Here is a 22,691-nt window from a genome sequence, read left to right as displayed (position 1 = left end):
TTTTAGGAACAATAATATTTCTGCCATGGTCGGCGTTGCTCTCGCTTAAAGACGTTTTTAAACATTCGATTAACAAGTTGTATCTATATGTAGAGGAAGTGAAAAGTACATAGGGTTCATACAGTCCTTCCAAGAAATCAAAGAATTCTATGGTAGCAGGACACCACTTAGCTGCAGCTTTAGCAACTAAATTTAGATAGTGGGCGACACATGGAATCTACAACGCCAAGATATTATGTTATATAAATTTTAGCTGAAAACCATTGTATTTTTCACTCATAACTGACGCATTGTCGTAGGACTGTCCCATGCAGTTTTTCAAATCGATATCATCTTCTTGCAAGAATGTCATTAAAGAATTAAATATATCTTCTGATAATTGATGGTTTCGACCGTTACTTGATGGAAGTTCATTTTATATAACAATAAAACACTGAAAACGTTTGTTTTTTAAACAAACAAAATTTTGTGGAAGTATAGAAAACAAACGTTTTCAGTGTTTTATTGTTATATATCTTCTGCTTTATGACCGTAATTTGCCAAAAATACATTTTTAATAGGAGAGAAACCTTCCATATACCTAATGAAATATTATAGTTAATTGATTGACAAAAATTATTCTATGTGAATAATGTGCTGATTTTTTTAAGTTTGGGGCTTTGTGTGGCCCCCCGGAATGTGGGGGCTCCGCGCAGCTGCCCAGCCTGCCCCTCCTTAAATCCGGTCCTGGACTAATTAAATTTTTTTAAGCTTCTAGATGATTTAAGGATGGTCGAATTTCCCTTTACTAAACCCCCAATAATTCTCGTTTTATTGGCAATATGTTTCTACTTTATTCTGATGAGCTTCTTGTAGGTATAGCTATGTCTTCTTTGTGAAGATATTTAGATATAAGCTCTTGAGATTCGTTGCGACTTGATTGTTAATTTTTTTTATTTCGTTTGTTTCTTACAATATATTCTTATAAATGTTTATTTATTCAAACCCCTTCGCCCATTCCCATACACGTCTAGGTACCATCAAGCACATGCTCGATGATTACCGACCTCTACCGAACGCGTCTTGTTCGGGACGTTCAAAACATGGAAGTAGGAAATTCAAACGAATCAACAGTTCATGTTCGAATCCTGAGTTGGCGGCAAGTGTTTGTTTTTGTATTTTCGCCGCTCCGAATTTCGCGATACGAAGGTTAGATATTGATTCTTGTAATCGAAATGTTCCAATAAATGAATGACTCGATCTTGACCCTGTTACCCGGATTGGACCCACATGTGTTTTGAATTTGAAAAAGCAGCTTTTGTAGGAATTTGTCACAATCAGGTAAGTGCGTTTATGTGCTATATTATTGTTTATGAGTTTTTATGGACAATATATTTATTATTGGTTGATTTATTATGACTGGCTACAACTATAAAGAATGTTTATTGCACAGTAAACTGAATTTTATTATTATTTACAAATTTTTTGTGTGTAATAACGTTTTAGAATTTCGCGCTTTTTAAACAAAAGGATTTGTATACTGTTAGAATATCTACAATATAATTTAGAACAATAATTAATATTAAACTATGTAGGTACTAATTTAATAATAAAAATAAACTTAAATCCTAGTTCAGCGGTAGGAATGTACTGACTATTTTTTTTCATTTCCACACTGAACCACCGCACCTTTTTTATTCAATTATATATTTTATAATTTTCAAAATAATTTTTTTTATTTGTCCAAGTGGGCCGGAAATTGTTATTAAAAAATAACAAATGTCTCTTATAATAAAAACTGATTTTCTCTACTTTTAATTTTTCGAAAAATGCTTCTTTTTCGAGTTATTTGTAATTTTTTGTTGAGAAAATGCGTTACCCAGTTAGTGATTTTTGGGAATTTTTTATTCTAAAAAATTTCGAAATAAATTTTAATTCTACAAAAGGTTTTTGAAGATATTCTTCTTTAGCGGCGAATCGATTGAGGGTAAAATTTGATTGATCCCCGCGCATGCGCACACCGACAGTATGGTATTAGTGGTTATACGGGCTCTGATTGGGTGTTGAAATTTTGAAATGATCTGTCAATAATTGTTCAATATGGAGGTTATCGGTAAACAAAAATATTATGATTAATTATTTATATGGGAAATAAGCCACAATTAAAATGAAAAAAATAATTTTATTATTTAATTTCTGCTAAATGAAACCAATTGTGTCGCAAATTCCTCGGTAGAATGCAGTAGGATGTGGTTGCCCATACTGAAAGAGGAAGTCAACAGAAAGAAAATACCAAGATTAGTAAGTCAATAACATCGAGCTGATACATATTTTATATTTTAGTATTACTTATATATCTAGTATTATTAATATTATTTATAATTTAAACATGTTACAAGTCAGAATTTGGTATTATTTTTTGAGAGTAAATTAAATGTAAGACCAAATACTTACGATGTCGGGATAGTATCACAGGTTTTTCCTGGTTTTCCCTTGTGATTTACTATGAAGTCTCTAACGCGAGAATTTTACTGTCGTTGCATTTGGTTGTCTTTTTAAAGACAGCTCACATGCTATAATTTTTTTGTGACGGATATTCTTGAGTTGGGGTTGATTTCATGTAATCGAATGAACTATCTTTCAGTAAGTCGTCCCAGGAACGCAACTCATAAATATTGGCAATATCATTTTAAAGTCTTCTACTTTAAAATGTATAATATATGTCTAAATTGCCAATATAGCGGAGTTAGATTAAATAAATTATTAGAAGAATTTTTTTGCTTAGCAACAACATTTTTGTTTATTTAGTAATATTTTGTATTTTGACAACGGCACCCGATTTGGGCGTCGAAACGTTAATAAAATTATTTTTTTCATTTTAATTGTGGCTTATTTCCCATATAAATAATTAATCATAAAAATGCCACAAGGAAATAGCTTCAGAACAACAAAACAAAAATATTGTATAATATTAGTTTTTATTGATATGTTTACAGAAATAAAATCAAATTTATAATTATAGTGACTTTTTAAATAGTTTTGAAAAGCCGCAGGTACGTAATTCTAAATGTTTCAGTTGGAAATACCTAACTAATAAAATCAATGGAAAAATCCCAATAGTTGGCTGTATACCATAGTTTAAAAAACCTATACAGAAGTAAAAACTTCAAATTGTATTTTGGTATAAAATAGTTTATTTAAAACTTCTAAAAGTCATCCACATGGATTGCAATCCATGTGGATGACTTTTAGAAGTTTTAAATAAACTATTTTATACCAAAATACAATTTGAAGTTTTTACTTCTGTATAGGTTTTTTACCTAACTAATAGTTTCAATACCTATCTATTTGGAAAATGTAAACAAAATAATGTAGTTACCGATTAGTAGGCAATGCTTTAATTTACATAATCTGATTACGAACAAACTTCCTACAAATCTTCATCTCATATATCGTTTTCTTACTCTATATTTTGTTGTATTTTATTTCGACAAAAATCAAACTAATAATTTTATTAAATTCATATAAATTTATGGTGTAAACGTTTAGTTTGTGTATATTCCCACATGACGTACACGCGAATGTGGTGCAGTTTGAAACGCCGTCAACTTTCGTACGGCGCGGTAGACGTGAAGTGGGTTCGAGCCCCAAGCAAGTTATTATTTTTTATTTTTTTTTATAGATTTTATGATTGTAAGTATATTATTATATAATTTTTGAAGATATTCTTCTTTTTTGAAAGTGGTAGATAAGAAAGTTAGTTTGATTTTTAAATAAAATAAGTACAAATAACCTTTTAAGTATATTTACTTCGTTTAAATTACCTATTATATAATAGAAGAATATCTTCTTACGTGCGTACAAAGTACACACACATTCTTTTTTTATTCTTTAAACGTTCGAAGTATTTACTTGTAGGTACCCATTTAAAGCATTTTTCGAAAAAAAAAAATACCAAGAGAAATATTTCGATGAGAAATACTACGTCTAAAAAATTTAATTCGAAGCGATTCGGTGAAATTTTATTTAATTTATTTATTGATAACAATAATTAACGATCCACTTGGAAAAATAAAAAAATACATTTTGAGCTTTGAAAAATATATTATACAACCGAACAAAAAAGGTTTGGTGCAGTAGAAATAACCACATCTGCTTATGGGGGTTTATAAACCGCTCACTTATTATCCTGGTATCAATAAAACCATTAAAAATACGGAAGGCAATAAATAATAAAACATTAAATGACACAATTAAAACTTTGAAGAACGGGAGCGGGACGAAATAAAAATAAAATCCTGATATACTAGCCTTTTTGGTTTAAATTTATTTAATAATTTTTGTTCTAATATTCTAAATATAAAAAAACATATCATGCATTATAGTTCTGCAATCAAACTAAGAGTCATTAATTTTAATATCCTACTCAGCGGGCTACTATTATTGGTAATGTGTACTTAAATACAGTTGAGTCCGCGAGTCTTTACCCGTGCGTCGTCATTTAAAGCATACGAAATAAGTCTGAAATCTATTTCACGCAGCAACTGACAGAAAGTGGCTACTGTTCCGATTACGGGTTTTATTATAAAATTTGACGTTATCAAATATATAGAATGTCAAATGTAAGTTTTGCTTCAAAATTTTTGTGCAGAATTACAGCTACATTTGAAGTAGCTTAATAAATTCTTTTATTATTATTGATTAATAAATAAATAAACAATTTATAAAAAAATGCAATGACATATTTTATTTTTGTTATTTTATTCACTTTGACGGAAACCTGAACACAGTCATTTCTTTACTGTGTGAATGACGTTAGCTTTGTATAATATTATTTGCCAAAATATAATTGCTTACCTTAAAATTTCAAAGCCCAATATAAAATTAGTTGTGAAAACAGCTGTTTGTGTAATATAAAGAAACTTCAAAACGCAAAAATTCGACAAAAACAGCAAAAAATTTAACTGACTGACAGCCACAAAAGTAAACAAAGCAGAAACGTCAAACAAATTGTGCTTAAAATATGAAAACATACCGAATCGTCTTTTTTTGTACCTATCTCTTTTCAATGCACTGAGTCTAGATGGTTCATAAAAATAACATGTGTTTTTACTTAATAACAAACGGCAGCTAGTTTGCCATGAGTTTCATGCGTGGAAGAGAATGATGCTAGATAAAAAGTTAGTGTTTTCTCTCGCCAGGTATTAATGACGCACGGGTAAAGACCCGCGGACTCAACTGTAAATAGGGGATAATTCCATAAAACAGGTACAGTTCGTCTAATATACTTACCGTTGCACGTCATTATCTACGTCAGAGATCTAAGTTGACATTGTTACCCCATTACAAAAAATTCTTAAATTCATTTTAAATCAAATATATCACATAATTATTGCGAAGCTACACATTATACAACAAACCAAATTAATATCCAATATAAATAAATAAAAACATTAGAAATAGAAAACCAGAATTAAGTTATAATCTTACGTTAAAGTAAATAATAAAAACAGTAAATATAATAAAACAAATACTTATAGTAAAGAATAAAAACAAATATGAAGTGTCATCACCGCAACTGTCAAATAAACGTTACCAATTTATGCCAAAATATGCCAAATTATTTGCAAGCAATAACGGATGCTGAGACTAAGGAAGATGAGGGAATTTTACAATTTATAATTCACGTCCCATCTGCTCAGCGCGGTAAAGTTTCAACGAAAATGCTTTCCTTCGTACTCCAATCAGAGTAAACGTGTAAATCAAAATGAATAACCATTTTCAATTTCGTTGCAATACTAAACTACAGCCTCATCATTATTCCAGTTCAATAAGAGAGTGCAGCAAGCACCTCTACCGGTTTCGAAACTTGTTAGTCTCTCATCAGGAGGCACATATGCTGCTCTCTCTGACCCAACTAGGACAAACCCCGACGTGCAGTCACGGATTGCAACGAACGAAATGGCAGGGATGCCCTAGCGGCAACTGCTAGCAAAAGACTAATTTTCATTTTAACTAAAAGTTTTCAATCTAATAGCACATAAAACAACACCAAAGAATGTTGTTCCACATCCTACTAGACTGAAAACAATGGGAACCTTATCTGGTAACACCTCCGAGGCTTCTACGAGAGAAGATTCCCATTGTTTTGAGTCTGGTAGGATGTGGAACAACATTTTTTGGTGTTGTTTTATATGCTATTAGATTGAAAACTTAGTCTTTTACTAGCAGTTACCGCTAGGGCATCCCTGCCATTTCGTTCGTTGCAATCTGTGACTGCACGCCGGGGTTTGTTTTGGTTGGATCAGAGAGAGCAGCATATGTGCATCCTGATGAAAGACTAACAAGTTTCGAAACCGGTAGAGGTGTTTGCTGCACTCTCTGATTGAACTAGAATAATGATGCGGCTGTAGTTTCGTGTGGAAACGAAATGAAAATGGTTATTCATTTCGATTTATTGTGTATATCTTTAAGTTAACATTAATAGATATCTTAAAATATTATTTCTACGCGTATATAATAAAATATGTCTAGTGGCTGTAATTCCAGTGTACTCGGCAAAATGATTCTAAAAAAGAACACACCTACCGTTTAAATATTTCGTGTTGGTATCATGTGACGTCACGGGCTATGACGCGGATGACGTGCAACGGTAAGTAAATTAGATGGAGTATAGATTCCTTGATAGAATTTCACACCTTGAAGAATAGCACCCCACTGAGCTGAATATTAATGACTCTCTTAGTTTGATTGCACGGGTATACAAATTATATTCTTTAGAATCAAACAAAGAAAAATCGAGGAAAGTTTGACTCAGGTACCATCCATCAATATTTTTAGGTACTGTAAATCTCTGGGCATATAGACATAGTTGGTAAATCTTCTTTCTACGGTTGTTTAGTTCTCTTATTATGATTTTTGGCGCGATCTGTAAAAGATATTTATTTGTACAAAATATTATCACTTCGCTTACATACATACATACTAACATACATGTTATGTCTAGATCCCACCCAACTAAGAGTTTGGTTTGAGATATACAAAGGGGCACCAGTTATCATTGTGAACATTTTTGTTTGCAACGTTTCTGCGTTTGCATACGTCTAGATTGGTTTCAATATGATCTTGTATAGGTATGGTGTATGTGTATTGTGTATGCTATTATTTTCCATTCATCAGCTATTGTTGTTGGTCGATAGGTCGATATGATTCTGAAAATTTTCAGTTGCTTTTGCTTGATCAGCGTGTGTCGGAGGTTGAGGTTACTAGTCCAGGGTAATAAGTTTTTTTCGATGACACTTCAACAGCCAGGGTAGTGAAGCGGTTTTTCGAAGAAAAATACCTGTAAGAACGAATTGTAACTATCAGTGGCGGCTCGTCAGAGGAGGCAAGGGAGGCTCAGCCTCCCCATAAATTTTTTACACACTCTATACTGTTTTGTTTATCATGAATCGCGAAAACAACAATTACTCTCACTATTATAAAACGTGTAAATTCCATATTATCACTAATTATCCATACGTACGGAGCATTAGCATTAGAACGCATGATCGCGTCTCAGTTTTATTACATAATATTATTGTAGGCAGGACCCTGGGTTATCCCGAGATGCACGAACGGAGCCGAGAAGGCCAGCATTCTCCGTTGTTAATGCTCCGTGCAGCGCAGCAGGCGTTTAAGGAGAGCCGGTCTCCTAACAGTGGCATCTACGGCGCCATCACACGCTGCCCGGAGATACACCAAGGGAGGCAGTGTAGCTTCTCAGCTCCGTTGGGTGGTTGGGTGCGTCTCGGGACAACGAATTTTAGGGTCCTGACTAAAAATAATGAAAAATCTAAAAGTGCGAATTTTGTTATGAAATTTGGTATGTGGGATTATAATAATATTTGGAACAACTTGCTCAAATAACTTTTTCCGATATCTCTAACTCAAAGCAAAATATAGGTAATTTATCGTGTTTTTGAATTCGCAGTAGGCCGCGTTTAGAATTAAAAAAATTCAGTTGAGTATCTTAAAAAATTTGAAGCTTCATTATGTATGGACTGCAAAACTTCAAATCTGTATTTATTTTGATATGCATAGGTATCTATTTACAAATAGATGGAATTGTTAACAAATAAACGACACAAACTTTGGTATTAAACTTTTACTATTAGACTAACTATTTTTAAAATGATGATATCATGAAATTATGAATTAGGATGATATTATGAAATGTAAATAAAAATGGTCAAAAGATGGGGCCTTAAATTACATTTTTTGGCGTATTTTTTTGCTAGTGCAAATTTGTCTAGATATTTTACAGTTAGGTATAGCCTCCCCTATTGTAAAAATCACGAGCCGCCACTGGTAACTATTTCCTGCGTAGGATTTGGCGGCCATTTTTAATTATAAACAATTTAGTGTCAAAAAACGGCCTTTTTTTCCTTTTTTTGCAAATTAATGGAAAACAGTAAGACCGTTTAATATTTCAATCAACGGTAAGACATGGTATTCTTTGTACAAACATCTTCGAGAGAATGGAAAAAGCTTTAAAATGGCGTATTACAAAGTTTAATACACTCATTTATTGCTAATATAATTGCGAAAAAAGATCGAAATTTCAAAAAAATTAATTTCGCAATAACTATTGTAAAAATAAGTACAGAGCTTTGAAATTTGAAATGGTGCTTAATATGTGACAAAAATTTCTAAGCGATTCATTCAATTGTTTAAATGTTATTCAAATTGTTTATCCCAGAGAGCTTTTTTTGCAATAAGATAAGTCAGAAAAAAATAATGTTAGAACCATTCTACAGTTGTCAAATAACAGAGCATGAACTAAACTTTCAAATTGGTTTAAAAAAGTTAATAAAAATGCATTTATTAGTAATAAATAATTACGCAAAAGTATGTTCAATTTTTCCTTATAAACTTTTTATTTTTTTATATAATAAATTATATACCTACATATATTTATTACAATTTTTCATCAATTATTATCATATAAATAACATTACTTGGTAGATATGCACCTAAAAAACGGTAAAAAATAGATTTTTTTTGAAAAAAGTTATTCAAAAAGTTTAAAGGATTCAAAAAAAGAAAAATTGACGATACTTTTGCGTAATTATTTATTACTAATAAATGCATTTTTATTCACTTTTTTAAACCAATTTGAAAGTTTAGTTCATGCTCTTTCATTTGACACCTGTAGAATGGTTCTAACATTATTTTTGTCTGACTTATGTTATTGCAAAGAAGCTCTCTGGGATAATAAATTTGAATAAAATTTAAACAATTGAATGAATCTTTTTTTTATTTATTTAAATTTATGTGTCTCGGCAGCAATGGACATTGACAAACAATATTGGTTATACAATAATTAATTACAATAAGGACTTAAAACTAAATATTATAACAGTTAATTTCTAAATCTTAAATAACATTAGGTAAAGATTATGAAGAAAAAAAAATTGGATATACATACAATCATTGGATACTATAGAGACGTACAACTAATTATAAAATTGCTTCGGTCTTCTTGGGATATTTCGGACGTTGTTTAGTCATAGTAGCAGTTGCATATGAACTAGTAAGATAAGAAACTGGAAGAATTGGATCCAGACATGGTGTTGCTAACAGTGGGGGAACATTGATTTAAATTGTTACTCATGTAGTCAAAAGCAACTTGAATTTGTTTATATTCACTCTTTGGATGTTTGGAAATAAGTGATAACCTTGGATACATCACTGCATCTGCACACAAGTGATAACCTTGGATACATCACTGCAGTTTCACACTGGACACTGAATCTGTTTCTGTTTAAGTTGGAAGATTATTAAGTAAAACATCTCTTACTGACCGAAGTTACAGCTTTTTCTTGATGATTAACATGTAACACAATTGTTATTAGTCACTATTTGAGCGAAAACTAATTTTGATAACTAGTATTTACAGTAATAATTACAAATTTCGGCACCAATTTACAGATCGATACATACACGTTCTGACGTTAGTTTGACCAATTGAATGAATCGATTTGAAATTTTTGTCACATATTAAGCACCAAAGAACTTTCTTTTGACAAAAATTTCACAGCTCTGTACTTACTTTTACAATAGTTATTGCGAAATTAATTTTTTTTTGAAATTTCGACCTTTTTCGCGATTATATTAACAATAAATGTGTGTATTAAACTTTGTAATACGCCACTTTAAAGGTTTTTCCACTCTCTCGAAGATATCTGTACTAAGAAAACCATAAGTCTTACTGTTTTCCATTAATTTGAAAAAAACGGAAAAAGGACGTTTTTGACACTAAATTGTTTTTAAATAAAAATGGCCGCCAGATCCTACGCAGGAAATAGTTACAATTTGTTCTTACAGATATTCATCATCATCTTGGTGCTACAGCCCTTAGAGGGCCTCGACCTTCTCAAGCTTTCTACGCCATTCTGTTCTGTCCCTTGCTTGCATTTTCCAGTTGCCGACTCGGATCTTTTCGGCATCCTGTGTTACCCCGTCCATCCACCTCAGCTTTGGTCTACCCCGTCTTCTCATTTCCACGGGTTGCGCTGTTAGAATCTTTTTTATCATGTTCGATTCAGGGGCCCGGGCTACAGGTCCTGCCCACTGCAGGCGGTTTCGCTTAATTAATTATAGTGATAATATCTTTTCCACCAAACGTATGCTTGTAGATATTCCGCATTCTTACAGATATTACCTGTCGGAAAAACGCTTCAGTACCCTGGCTGTTGAAGTGTCACGAACAGGGTATATTTTTGTCTTATTACCCTGGCCTATACAGGGACATCGGCAATATAATATATGATACACAAAAAGGAATAGCAAACGGGCTACCTGTGGTAGCCCGATGGAAAATTACCATCTTCTTCTTCTTCTTCAAGTGCCATCCCGTGACGGAGGCCGGCAATCATCATAGCTATTCGGAATTTAGAGTTTATAGACGGCTGTTCTGAAAAGTTCATTTCATTACATCATTAAAAAGTTAAAATAAAAATGTGTACCATTTTTATTCGGCTGCAATACGAAGGAAAAACAATCTTACTTTTTAATTAGAATAAGGAGTGCAGCCAGTCCCTTTAACTGCAGTTTTCTGCTCTTATTGGAGCGTCATCAGAAGGAACGTAGGCACTGTTCTCCTTAATCCAATCAAATCGCATCGAAAGGTTTTCCCAAATATTGCAGCCAAAGTGATGGTAATGGGTGGCTAGCGCCATCTGGCCGTAAAAATACGAATACGAAGCAATTAAAAAGCAACGAACATTAAAAAGTTCATTACATCCGTACCATTCTCTCAGGTTGCGCAGCCACGATATTCTGCGTCTTCCTATGCTTCTCTTTCCTTGAATCTTTCCCTGCATAATCAATTGGAGTAAGTTATATCTCGGATACTCACCATTGACTCATAAATCATAAATATAATATTCACGAAGTAGCATGGAAGGATAATCAAATACTTTTGAAACAAAGAAATGATTACAAGAAAAGTCACTATAAACTATTCTGTTTAATCTAATACTGGAAAGAATAATCTAAGAATGGAAATAAATAATCTTCTTCTTCTTCTTCCTTCTTGTATGTAGGCTTTAAAGCCTGTTTCTTCTTCAATATTAGCCTCCTAAATTGCTTAAGTTATCGCACTATCTTTTTCTTGGTCTGCCAATACTTCTTCGTCCATTTGGTGTCTTATCTCGTGCTATTCGTACTATCCTATCCTCTGCCATTCTACTAATGTGTTCGTTCCACTCCTATTTCCGTTTTGTCACCCATCCATTTATGACTTTTACATTGCATGATCTTCTTATGTTTTCGCTTCTCTCCTTATCCAACAGACTTTTCCCTGATATTCGTCGGAGTATTTTTATCTCTGTTGTTTCTAGTAGTCGTCTCGTTTTAGATGTGTCAGGTCTTGTCTCCGCCGTGTATGTCAATATAGGTCTATTTATAGATGCTTCTTTATAGATTCTTGCTTTTGTGTCTTGTGTTAGGTGTTTGTTCTTCCAGATTGTATCATTAAGAGATCCCGCCGCTTTACTTGCTTTTAAGCTTTGTTGTCGTACTTCCTCTTCAACATCTCCTTAACTGGTTATATCTATTCCCAGATATCTAAACCTTGCTTCCTGCTTTATTATTTTCCCATCAATTTCGATTTTACATCGTAGTGGGTATTTAGATGTTGTCATACATTTGGTTTTTTCTGCTGATATTATCATATTGTATTTCTTGGCTGTTGTATTGAATATGTTTGTAAATCTTTGGAGATCGTCTTCTGTCTCGGCGATTAATGCGGCGTCGTCTGCATAACATAATATTTTGATTTCTTTGTTCCCCATTCTGTAGCCATGACCTTTACTTACTGCTTCTATTATTTCGTCCATTATTATACTAAAGAGCAATGGGCTTAACGAGTCTCCTTGTCTGACTCCACTTTGTACTGGTATAAACTGCGTTAGTTTTCCATTTATCTTTGCCTTTATTCGATTATGAAAGTAGATCTTTTCGATGGTTTGTATAATATTGATTGGTATGTTTCTTCTATACAGTAAATGTAAGACGTCATCGACTTGGATGTGATCGAAAACCTTTGTCAGGTCTATAAAACATATATATGCTGGTTTATTGTACTCAATGGCCTTTTCTGTGATTTGCCTCAGTACAAATACGGCGTCTACGCAGGATCTTCCGGATCTGAATCCTTGTTGTTCATCTGATAAAGTTGTTAGTTTATTGATTTTGTTGGTTAGGACTTTTGTGGTTAGCTTAAGTGCGGTGTTTAGTAGATTTATACCTCTATAATTGTTGGGGTCTTCTTTGTCTCCTTTTTTGAACATTGGTATCATTATGCTGTTTCTCCATGCGTCTGGTATCTTGCAGTGCAATATTAGTTTTTGTATAAGTTTTGTCATCTCTAGGGTTATACTTTCTCCTCCGTATTTTAGAAGCTCGTTGGTTATTCCGTCTGGTCCTGGTGACTTCCTATTTTTGAGTGAATTTATGGCTACCCCTACTTCCTGAAAACTGATTTCAATTTCGTGTCTTAATTCAGGTAGGTTATTATTTTGATTATGATTTTCCTTTCCTTTAAACAGTTCCGTCAAGTATCTTTCCCATTCGTTTGCTGGTATGTTATTGTATTCCTTCAATTCTGCCATTTCTTTCCGTTGGTTTCTTATGAATCTCCATATTTGTTTTTGTGTTCCGTAGAAGTCGCTTTCCATCCTTTTTGTAAACTGTTCCCAGTGTTCATTTTTTGTTCTTCTTATTGTCCTAGCTTCATACCAAATAATAGATCTTTGATAAATATAAACATTTTTATTGCACAAAATCTTGTCATATATTTTTTTCCATAATCATCACTACTATGATGATTCATTGCATTGAATTGTACATTACAATGTGGTCACTAACTGACCAATGAGCAATTTTAATTTAACCTAAATTACTACTGTTCCTTAAAATGAAGAGCTTACCCCATAGCGTCTCTTATCTAATTTAACAAGATCGTGCACTATTATATCATACACAGGCACACAAGCACTATGCTCTGCTTTTCATTATCACCTATCACTCAAACTAGTTCAAAAGGCTTTGTCCTCTTCAATCTTCTAGTTTGCCCAGTAGTATCGCGGAGCTGGATTTCCTCATTATTCTTGTAGATACTTATGAAGTTGTTGCTCGTGACTTCCAACTTTACTCCAACTTTAAAAACAAATCCAGCTGTAAAATATTTATGTTCCTGAAGGCTTTTGTATGCTTTCATCTGCTGCTTAGACTAGTAACTGTGAGACTCCATCAGATATGTATAAATATCTATAATAGTAATTTGGTGGAATGCACTTTACTGTAAAATCCAAATCTGACTGAATTGTGTATGGATCTAAATTCCCATTATTTTCAGCTTCAATAAATATCTAAAACAGTAAAAGAAATTTCATACAGAAGTAAAAACTTCGTTTGTACAATGGTATAAAAAAGTTTATTAAAAACCATTAAAAGTCATCCAAAAGGATTCGCAAAACGTTTTCGATCTAGATCAGATCATCTTCAGTGCCTAGAACGAAGTATTTTCACGTTAGAATGGAATGCAAAACATTACATATACTAAGTTTCATGTACTAAGCAAAACGTAAATATTACCACATTTTTTCTTCAACTAGTCACAATTTAACCTTTTGCATTCATTCTAACGTGGAAATACTTTGTTCTAGGCACTGAAGATGATCTGATCTAGATCGAAAACGTTTTGCGAATACTTTTGGATGGCTTTTCATGGTTTTTAATACACTTTTTTATACCATTGTACAAACGAAGTTTTTACTTCTGTATGATTTTTTAATTATGGTATACAGCCAGCTACTGGGATTTTCCCATTGATTTTGTTTTAGTAAAAGAAATAATGTTATTGCTTGCAAAATTCATCAATATTGATAAATATCAAGGAAAAATGAACAGTAAATAAAAATTGTTTCCCCTACCTTTCTCCAACGTCTGGAGTTTCCAATAATAATTTCCTTAAATAATCACTTTGCATTGTGGTAAAGTTTATAAAGTTCACAAAATACAGCAAACGAAATCCAAATGAATCAAAAATAGACAAAATACGACGATAAACAATAAAAAATAGATATTTCAAATATAACCTCTGTAACTTTTTGTATGCCAACCAGACACGTGGTTTGGATTGCTTAATACATAGATACACGCGCGGCAGAAAATGAACGCAAATTGAATAGTAAATGGCCTCTCTTAAAATGTAGGACATTGGTAGTATGTTCATGAATGTCTTGTGGTAACATTCCACCAATAATTTAATCACATGTTCACCGAATGTTCCTTGAATGTCCAGGACATTCAAACATTAATAAAACTTTGATAGTACATTCCTGGAATGTTTTGTGTTGTTAGGGATAATATCACTCACGAAGTAGCATGTAAGGATAAATCAAACTTTTGAAACAAAGAAAGGATTACGAGAAAAATCAATATAAACTTTAATCTGATACTGGAAAGAATAATCTAAGAATGGAAATAAAGAATCGGGAAACAATATTTTAAAAATTACCATCAATATTTAGCATTCACGTGACGATCTAACACTATTAGCGACTTAAGAACTAAAAAGAGTAATGAACGATGTAATACATGAGGCAAAAAAATTGGGCTTGTAATAAATAAGAAAAAGAATTACAAAAACTAACGAAAAGAAAAGAAATTAGTTAAAAAGGCACCTGAGGAAGGGGAGATAATAGCAAGAATGACAAAAGGAAACAAAAAGTATGGAGCATTGCTATCATTAATAAAACCGAAATATGCTTGAAGAAAAACAAAAATTAGAATCTAAGAGATGGAAAGATAGTGCATGTATATGAAGACTTACAAAGAAGTGCAAAGAAGAAAAATATTGAGAATTGGAAAAAAAAGCATTGGACCGAAATCAATGGAAGGGAGTGGTTAAGAAATATACCAAAAGACTAGATATAAGAAATATTAAATGTATTTTATATAAAGGGTGTAAATAGTAGTAATGGAAGATTAAACTTTTCAGCCCTAGGCCTTCGAGGCCTGTTGTTGAGTTTTATAAACAAATATTGTTTCTACATGATTTGTCTCCTACTCTTTTAATTCTTTCTGACAAGCCATTGTGTTAAGATATTCTTTTATATTTGCAAAAATTTCTTATGTTTTAGTGTTTCCTTTTTTATCTTGTATTATGATGATAAAATAGGTAACTTGTCTATTATATAAATAGACAGACACAAAAACGAAGACACTTTTTTAATTCCCCAACAAATTTTGGCTGAAATCCACCCTGTACTCTGTGATTTACGATAAAAATAAAAGTACCGACGAACTCTAGGTAGGCAATCACACCTATTTTTTTGTGAATGGAGGCACTTCTTTGTCTCTTTGTGTTTTGGTACCTACCCAAAACTGTTGAAACAGGTTTATTGACGCACTCCCAGCAGGTACTACTTTTGTCGCATTAATAAAAGACCTCACTGCGTGAAGTTTGGTAATGTATTATGCTAATATTTAGAATCCCTAGAAAACGACCAATATTTGTTGTGGATTGCGGTTCACTATTCTTTGAAATTCGAGGAAGTATTTAAAGTATGCAAAAGATTTAATAAAAGGCTAGCGGTATTATAGAGGTACGATATAGTTTGTCCTTTCAATATTTATCTATTCTATATTTAACGAAAAAAGTGTCAATTTCACTGAGGTATTGGTAAATCACGAATCCCGTTATCATACAATAATATACTGAACAGAGAAAAAATGCTAAAACGCTAAAAAATTTTGAAGGTTTTTCAATGTTCTAAAAAATTTAATTTTGTAATTTTATGTCGATTTTTATGTATTTTATAACTATTTAGCTTTTGAATGGGGTGCAAAAAATCGAAAAAATCGCGATTTTTGCACTAAATTGTTAATAATTAAAAAACGGACGCAAACTCTAGGCAGGAAACAGGTAGGTTTTCTTCCTATAGGTCTACAATAACTAAAAAAGTAGTCAGCTACCTGGATCTTTGAGTGTCCTGAACATGGTCTATTTATAGCTTATTTCCCTGGAGTATATTATGTAATTACGGGCCTCCATGTACAGACTGCAAAATGCAGTCACTGTAAGCAGCATCATGGGGGGTCTCCGTTGAGAGCGATCTGCAGTTTCAATTTAGTCTTTCATTCTGCGTTTAAATTTTTCAAAAATATTTATTGGTTTTTTCAGGATTCGAAAAAAATGAAGACAATATCGTGGTAATATTTTTCAAATCTACTTGTTGTCTTACAACTCACTCAGCCGAATAGAATTTCGTCAGTCAGACACTGACAATAAGTGACAATTTTAAATATTTGACGTGGCATCGGGAATATTTTGAGTTGTTGATTAAATGCTATTGATATATAGCGTATTTGATAAATAATTGATTTAAGACGTGAACCTAACAAAAAGTTATTTTATTGTGTATTATTTGTGGAAGATCCAAGCAGAGAATTTTGTTGTTAAAGATGTTCAAAATTGTAAGCGTTCCATAGTAACAATATATTATTAAAAAATCACTTTAACACTTTTCCTCTTTTCTCGATTGAGTATTAGTTTTTGTTGTACAAATAAATTATTACAATCACTGAATACATAGTTAGTGGAAAAATTATCACATATGTATATTAACTGAATTAATAATTTGCAATTATACAAAAATAACAGTTATCCAAGAACATTCAAAAGCCATCTCTTTAAGTTAATCAAGACATTTTCAAGTAGAATGACATTCTAGTAATGTTTACATATCCATACCAGTTTGAATTTTACTACACGTAATTTGCCGTGTAAAGACAGAAAAAGTAGGGATAGCCGTAAAATATTTCCGAATTATGTACCCATGACCTTAAAAAAACAGATCGATGACGTCATAGCTTCGACAAATTTAACAGAAAAACATTAGACGTGTACCAAAAAATTACATTTTTAAAATAAAAATCCGCTTTTGTGTTTTTCAAAATTTGTGTTTTTTTATTAGAAACAAAATTATAAATTTTATTCTTTATTTTTGGAACACTGTGTACATTTGGTCTTATCAATTAATGTCTTTTCTGTCACCTGCACGGACCACAATGTTTTTCTTCGGCATCAGGCCTTAGAACTGTCTTATCCATTTAATATATAATCATCGTTCTGCCAAATTATCTTATGCTATTTTGTGAAAATATGCATGTTTCGTCTACAAAAATAAAATCACATTTATATTATACTCTTCCTGCGACTGTCCTAGGAGAGAGGGAATAATAACATCTATTAGTCATATAAAATGATAATAATGAGTCATTTCCCCACGAATCGCTATGACCACGGTTAATACTAAAATCATTCTCGTCATACGAGTAAGTGCATTTTAGTAAATAATAATTGCACTGGATGCGATTTCTTAATGGGAAATCACTTTAAAGGAAACCAAGCTTGAAAAAGCTCTAGTAGTTATCTTCAAAAATGGATCGGGACCAGGATAAAATCGTATCATACAAGAAGGATACTACATACTGCATACTATGAAAGCTAGAAGTCTTTTGCATAAAGCTTCTTTTTGTGTAAGTTTTCAAGTTAAACTCCTGTAATATGAACCCACTCGGGAATTTTCTTTTATAATGGTTAGTGTTTTCAAATATTCCTTCACGCTTTCCTCTATTTCACTTTCCACGTTTCTCATTTCGACTTTTCTCATGTCTCGTCTTACCTGTTAACATCATTATACCTTCCCTCCGGTTCTTCTTTTTTTCTAATGGTATCCAACCCGTTATTATAGATCTCTTATTGTTGATTTTATAAAGAAAAATATGTGAAACCGTTAAAACACAAGGTGCCGGTAGAGTAACCTTACAATTCAGTTAGTAGAGATATGCAAAATCTTTATTTAAATTTCAAATTTGTGGAACTCAGGACAATGTAACCTTGAAATACATTAATAATATACGGATACTTCAATATATCTAAAAATTTACATAGAGTCCATATACTCGTACATATGTACATATATACACAATGTCTTTCCGTTCTTTTTCTATTCCTTCCTGTAAGCGTAAGTTGGTAATGCTCAATTTAAATCCAACTGATAACTTCGTAAAGATTAAGTTATTTATAGGTCTCTTCTAATACCTTCCGTGGCCTGGCCATCTGCAGTATGTGGGTCAATATGTGCATGAAGTGGTTCATAAATCTGGTAAAATACTGTGTTGACAGTTCCCTCAACGAAAAAGATAAAAATAGTTTCATTAATTAAGAAAATCGTGTACAAAACCAATTGGGAAAATATTATACGGGAAGACATTTTAAAAAATACAAGATAAAGTCATAAAAGAACAAGAAAGGAAACCGCACACACCTTTGGAAAATGTAATGTCATTCAAATACAATGTACATGATTAGATTGTAGGTTTAGCAAGTAAGCTTAGTATGTAGTCTTAGCAAGTAATTTAGTAAGTAGGATTTAGTATAGCTATTACAGCTTTTTTATTTATAATATTAGTTCTTAGTTCTGTAAAAAACACATATCTGGAATAAACGTAAACAACTAGGAATTGTACTTAAAAAACACTACTGGCTAGTTGGAAGTAACTCACCACTATCATTAAAAAATAAACTCCTGGTCTACAGTTCCATCATAAAGCCTATTTGGACATACGGCGTACAACTCTGGGGTACAGCATCTGACAGCAACATAGCGATCCTAGAACGATTCCAGTCAAAGACTTTAGGAACTATAGCGACTGCCCCTTGGTTTATCTCAAACCAGGTCATTTACAGTGATTTAAAAATCCCTACAGTGAAACAAGTGATCGCGCAGTGTAGTGATAAATATCTAAAGCGTCTTGAAGTGCACTCCAACAATCTTGTAATCGGTCTCCTTGATAACAGTGTACAAAATAACAGACTAAATATTCGTAGTCCACTGGATTTGCCCTTTAGACAATAGACAACAAGTAAAAGTTTAGAATAAGTTTAGATTAAGTAGTGTAAATAGATATAAGTGATACCAATGTATATCAAGTTAGAAAAATACTCAACCAATAGAGTTATAGCCACTGGGCGATCACTCTTAATGTAAAAATTCTGTTCAACAAAAATGCTTAGTGTTTATGGTTTGAAATAAACAGATGGCGTTTGTAACAAAAAGAAAAATTCAAATTCAATAAAATTTACATGACCAGAATCGTCTAGAAATTACAATCATTTCATATCATTGCGCCAACTCTGAATTAGAACGAAAGCATGCATTGTTTCGGAATAATTCAAACAAGCTTATATTTTTCTAAAACTTTTTTTATTAGTTTATACACATGTTAAAGTAAAAAGTTCTACTCGCAGATCTGGCCGCTAATTGTTTATTAATTTTTTAAACAATAACAATTATTTTGTATAAATAATTTTAAAAATATCGTGATCAAATATGTTTCTATTTTGTTTTTGGTTATGCTGAATCCGAATATGGCATTACAATTTGAAAATTCTTATACAGAAGCTCTTATACAGTATTGTAACAAAAACGAGCGTTCGGGTATTTATTTACGACTTTATTATTTATTTATACAAGTTTACCTTACAAACTTTAGCTTAAGACTAAACTGTATTTACAAATATGCCCGTATTTATACCCAGTTGTTATTCTGGAACAATCGACGCCCATCTCTAGCTATCAGCGTGTTCCGCCTACGGGTCGTATGTTCGAGAAGTTCCTCCTCCTTTCCGCCGAGGCCTAGATCATTCGATGACGTCATTCTCGAGGTGTTTACTGTTATACGGCGGTCGGCCAAGTTTTCTCTTTTGTTACACTGCTCCCCTCTTAAGATCTGAGCGTCCCGATCAGCAACTCTAGATGAAGGCCCAGGATGGCGGAATCTACACGACTCTCCAGCTATGCATACACCCTTCAAGAAGAAATAGCAGTCTACTGTCTTTGAAGGGTATGACATCTTCGGGTTCATGCAACACACAGTAATTCGTACGCCAGTTTCTCTGAAGATCACTTCAAGCATGCTTCTCACAATCTTCCAATCCAGATTTTCTACTGCATGGCCTATTTTTGGTATAGCCAAATCTTCGATGTCATAATTACACACGATTTTCTTCAAATTAGTTAGAGCACGCCATATGTTCTCGTAGCTTGGCGTGTCCGTATAAGACTTCCTGGTCACTATATACAGCAAAGATCGAGGACCATCTTCCAATCGCAATACTCTTCCAATTTTAGGTTGTTGATTCCTTAACTCGTCCAGGCGGCCGAACTTTCTATTGAATAGGGACGAGATTCCTTTAGTCATCTCGAGGTCTTGGGCAACACAGTGGGCTAGAGAGACGTTTTCTGGAACACCAAACAGATCTTGCTGAACTTCTGTGGTCACGCCGAATCTAGCACTCTTTCTTTCTGCGTAATTCGACATAAATTCCTTAAAACTTGGCTGTGGTGCATCTTTCATCTCCTGTTGGAGGAGTCGGGCTTCCTCTGTTTCATTTGAGCCAGCATATGGTGCAAGACGATTTATGTGAATAACTTTTGGTTTACCGTTTGGTAACTTCTTAATTCTGTATATTACGTCATTTATTTTCTTCTTAACTTCATACGGACCTTCCCATTGTCTTTGCAGTTTAGGACACAGGCCTCGACGACGTTGTGGATTATAAAGCCAGACAAGATCACCTACTTCGAAGCTTTCATTCTTACAGCGAGAACCATATTGATCTTTCATTCTGTTACTGGCTATCTGGATGTGTTGTCGGGCAAGTTCATGAATGTTGTTCATTCGTAACTTCAGGCGGTCTACGTATTCTTCGCCTGCAACATATTCCTCGGAAGGTCTGCAGCCAAACTCTAGGTCGCAGGGCAAACGAACTTCACGACCCAACATCAGGCAGGTTGGTGTTTGACCTGTAGTTTCATTCCCGGCCGAGCGGTAGGCCATCAGGAATAAATGAATGTGTTGGTCCCAATCTCGCTGATGTTCAGATACAACTTTGGACAAGTGTTTACCCATCGTTCGGTTCATCCTCTCGACCATTCCATCTGATTGAGGATGCAGGGGTGTTGTTCTGGTCTTATTGGCACCAATCAATTTACAAACGTTTTGGAAAAGAGCTGACTCAAAGTTTCGCCCTTGGTCGGAGTGGATCTCCAAGGGAACACCAAATCGGCTGAAGAATTCTTTAACAAGTACCTCTGCAACGGTAGCAGCTTCTTGATTCGGTAATGCATAGGCCTCGGTCCATTTCGTAAAATAGTCGATGGCTACCAGAATGTATTTATTTCCAGCATCGGTTTCTGGAAATGGACCTGCAATGTCGATTGCTACTCTTTCCATAGGACTTCCAACATTGTACTGTCTCATGGGTGCTCTCTTTTTACCAACTGGACCATTACCGGATGCACACAGTTCACATTTCCGGCACCATCTTCTTACATCATCTTTACAGTTCACCCAATAGAACCGTTCTCGAACCTTTTGCAGAGTCTTTGTAATACCAAAGTGTCCACCTGATGTACCGTCATGCAACTGACGCAATACTTCTGACACTTTACTTTTAGGTACAATCAACTGCAGCTTAGATTCTGTACCATCATCGTTCTCAAAGGTTCTGTACAGAAGATCATATTTTAGTACCAGGCAATTCCATTGGCTCCAGTAGGCCTTGACTTCTGGACTACATGCACTAATGTTCTGCCAACTAGGTCTCTCACCTTGCCGCATCCAATCCAATACTCTTTTTATACATGGATCACCTTCTTGGGCGTTTTGTAACTGTTGGGGCTGCCATTGCTCATTAACTACGGTGGTTCGTCTCACGGGGCAAAATCGTTCCTCTAATTTGGCACAGTGATTACAATTTGCACTGCATGGTCGTCTCGAAAGGGCATCAGCATTTGAATGAACTCTTCCGGCCCTGTGTTCTATCTTATAATCATATTCTTGCAGTCGTTCTAACCATCTTGCCATCTGGCCCTCTGGATTACGGAATTGTATGAGCCATTTTAGAGCAGCGTGATCTGTTCGAAGAAGGAACTTTCTGCCGTACAAGTATTTATGGAAATGTTCGCAAGCCTTCACTACACCCAGCAGTTCTCTTCTGGTAACGCAATAGTTTCTTTCTGGTTTCGACAGGACTTTGCTGAAATAAGCGATGACTTTTTCCTGTCCATCCTGGATTTGTGAGAGAACAG

General features: G+C 33.6%; 1 protein-coding gene across 1 annotated transcript in view; it reads left to right on the top strand.

The window, feature by feature from the left end:
• Nucleotides 1-1,096: 1,096 nt before the first annotated feature.
• The window catches only part of LOC126885565 (tetraspanin-9-like), a 172,877-nt gene continuing 151,282 nt past the window's right edge, over nucleotides 1,097-22,691 (top strand). Inside the window, exon 1 of the mRNA XM_050652157.1 lies at nucleotides 1,097-1,320. The gene's annotated coding sequence lies outside the window, so the exon portion shown is untranslated. The remainder of the gene's footprint in view (nucleotides 1,321-22,691) is intronic.

The sequence above is a fragment of the Diabrotica virgifera genome, chromosome 1, assembly GCF_917563875.1.
Source record: "Diabrotica virgifera virgifera chromosome 1, PGI_DIABVI_V3a".
Taxonomy (NCBI): Eukaryota; Metazoa; Arthropoda; class Insecta; order Coleoptera; family Chrysomelidae; genus Diabrotica; species Diabrotica virgifera.
This window is presented reverse-complemented; position numbering and strand designations above follow the sequence as displayed.